The following is a 3437-nucleotide window of genomic DNA, read 5'->3' on the forward strand; positions in this document are numbered from 1 at the left end:
CCCATGCTGGGCTCTAACTGGGGCAAAGGACTGCTCGAGGGGCGGGTCGTGCTGGGCTTTGCACTTGACTTCGGAACTCAGAAGTTACATCCGGGGGTGACTGGGGCAAAACCAATGGACAAGAACACCAAGCAGCTCTTGAGTTTCTTTTCCACAGAAGACGGTGTGGCAGCTTCCCGAGCCCCTGGTGGCAGGGCCGGGTGTTTGGAGTTGCGGCGGGGTTCTGGTGGGAGAAAGAGACCTGGCGAGGGGACAGGAAACCCCAGAGAAGGCACCAGTTTCAGGGCGGCAGACTGAGCACCTCCTGCATACTAAGTGCATAGAAACAACAGATGTAAGAAAAATGCAAGGAAACTATATAGTTCCACTTGAAAGCAGGAGGGCGGGGGTTGGGGGGGACTCTTAGACTAGAACAGCAGAGAGAGGACAGAAAAACAGATGGGAGAACGTCCCCAGAAACCTCAAAGCAGGGTGTGTGTGTGAGTCCCGTGTGCTGCTCCATGCCTAGAGGTGGCGCAGACAGAGCAGAAGAAACCCTGGGGGCTACTGGCAGCTTGCTTAGTCCAGATTCTGTGTGGGGAGCAACCAGGTCAACTGACTGTTGCACATTCTCCTCCCCAGGGGCCAAGGGGCAAAGGTGAGGGTGTCTGTCTTTATTTTTTATTTATTTTTTTATTTTTTATTTTTTTGAGAGAGAGGGAGCAAGTGAGCAAGGGGCAGAGAGAGAGAGAGAGAATCCCATGAGGGACAGAGATAGAGAAGTGGGCTTACCCAAAGTGGGGCTCGAGCTCGAGGGCGTCTGCCTTTAGATACAACAGCGGGAGTGGCAGCGTAGGTCAGAGACCAGGTGGTACTCTAGGTGGTTGGCGAGACCCAGGAGAAACCAGAAGTATCACTGCCCAGGCGAGGAGCCACCAAAGTGCCCCCTCCCTCTCTCACCGAAACCCTGCAGGTCAGCAGCCTTGCTCACCCTGTCTTGCAGGGGCTCTCAACTACTAAGGCCAAGGCAAACTCAACATTGAGACTCGACAAACATCAGTTGGGACAATGTGAACAATGTTGAGCCTTCTGACCTATGAACGCAGTACATCTGTCCATTTCTTTATGTCTTTAATTTCTCTTGGTAATTCGATCTTGTCCATCTTCTGTACAATTTATCCCTAATTATTTCATTTTTAACGATTTTATTTACTTTTTAAGTTTATTTATTCATCTTAAGAGAGTGCGAATCAGGGAGGGACAAAGAGAGAGAGAGAGACAGAGAGAGAGGGAGGGAGAGAGAATCCCAAGCAGGCTCCACACTGTCAGCAAAGAGCCCGACAAGGGGCTCAAACCCATGAATCATGAGATTGTGGCCTGAGCTGAAGTGGGATGCTCAACTGAGCCACCAGCTGCCCTAAGGTTTTATTTTTAAATAATCTCTACACCCAGGGTACCTGGGTGGCTCAGTGGGTTAAGCGTCTGACTTTGGCTCAGGTTGTGATCTCATAGTCCGTGAGTTTGTTCGAGCCTTGCGTCAGGCTCTGTGCTGATAGCTCAGAGCCTGGAGCCTCCTTTGGATTCTGTGTCTCCCTTTCTCTCTGACCCTCTCCTTCTCACGCTCTGCCTCTCTCTGTCTCTCATATATATATAGGTTAACAAAAATTAAAAAAAAAACTCTATACCCAACGTGGGGCCCGAACTCACATCCCCAAGATCAAGAGTCACAGGCTCCACTGAGCCAGCCAGGCACTCCCCTAATTATTTCATATTTTTGATGCTATTATAAATGGTATTGTTATTTAAAATTTCAGATTCTTTGTTCTTAGTATATAGAAATACAACTGATTTTTATATTTTGGCTTTGTATGCTGCAGCCTTACCAAACTCACTTATTAGTTCTGGTAGTTTTTGTAGGTTCTTAAGAATTTTCTACATATGTGATCATACTGTATATAAACAAAGAGTTTTACTTCGTCTTTTCAAATTTTGATGCCTTTTCTTTCTTTCTCTCTGTCTCGGTCTTTCTTTCTTTCTCCCTTCCTCCCTCCATTCCTTCCTTTCTTCCTTCCTCCCTCCCTTCTTTCCTTCCTTCCTTCCTTCTTCCTCCACTGGGTTGGATGGAACCTCTAGTACAGTGCTAAATAGAAATTATAGGAGTGGACACACTTGCCTTGTTCCTGGTCTTAGGGAAAAAGAAAAGCATTTAGTCTTTCACCATGAATAATGATGTTAGTGACATATATTTTTGTAGATACCCTTCATCAGGTTCAAGGAAGTTCTCTTCTACTCCTAGTTTGCAGAGAGTTGGGCTTTTTGATTTGTTTTTTTAAATAGTCAGTAATGGATGTTGGACTTTGTCAAACGATCTTTCTGCATCTAATGGGAGGTTATATGGTTTTCTTTCTTAGTTGTGGTAAATTTCAGTGATTTTTCAGCATTAAGCCAACCTGAGTTTCCTGGGATAAATTCCACTTGGTCATGACCTGGGAGGAAGATAGAGGATGAAAGCCTACGAGCTGGTATGTCCCCCTCCTGTTGAGTTTAAAGAGTGTGTACAAGGCACAGATAAGGGCGTTGGTGGGAGACTCACAGCTTAGAGAGACTCTGCGGTTATAATTTGGGCTCATCCACTGTTTCCACCCTGCACTTACCCGGGGGATCTTACTCATTAGGGATTTTCCATGTACTTGTGCCCAAGTGAGAACTTCCCATTAGGTCATAATAGTCTAGTCGTCAGGGTAGAGGAAAGGAGCTGTGTTTCCACTCCCCAACCCAGCCAGGGTCCAGCATCACCATGTAACGTCCCCTTTCACAAACTTTTGCTGGCCTTGAGGGGCTGTTTTCCCGCCTTGCTGTCTCTACATGGTGGGCACTGATCTGATGAGGGCTAGAACGTGCAGAGAGGAGGGGGACTGGGTAGCTCCTCCTAGCCCCATCCCCTGCTGGAGAAACCTGGCCCCTCTCCCTCTTAGTCTGTGTTCCCCTTACCAGCACTTTTTATTTTCTCTTCTCCAACAATTTCACTTTTGTGTCTCATTTCCGTGACATCTCCATAGTCAGATTTGGCCGATGGATCCTGTAGCTCATGTTAATTCTGCTTTGCCTGAAATAGGGCTTAATTGTGTCTACTTGTAACAGAGAACTTAATTGTAGTACTAGATGTGCAAAGATAATGGAGCAATGTCTTTCAAGTGCTGAAGAGAAAGAAATTTGAACTTGAGTTTTATACTTAGCCACATTATCAGTCATGCTACTGAAGTCTCCCACAGGGGAAATGCTTACCCCTTAATGCCACATATGCCGATGCTATCATTTCAATCTTTGGTAGTGTTTGACTTCATATTAAGTAAACCAAAGCAAAAGTAATCCAAAACCACTGATTATGTAAAAAAAAAAATCAAAATTTGCTACTTTGGGAAGGTAAGGTGGAGGGAGATGTTACTGGTTTGGTTTGG

The sequence above is a fragment of the Felis catus genome, chromosome E1 (assembly GCF_018350175.1).
Source record: "Felis catus isolate Fca126 chromosome E1, F.catus_Fca126_mat1.0, whole genome shotgun sequence".
NCBI classification, from domain to species: Eukaryota; Metazoa; Chordata; class Mammalia; order Carnivora; family Felidae; genus Felis; species Felis catus.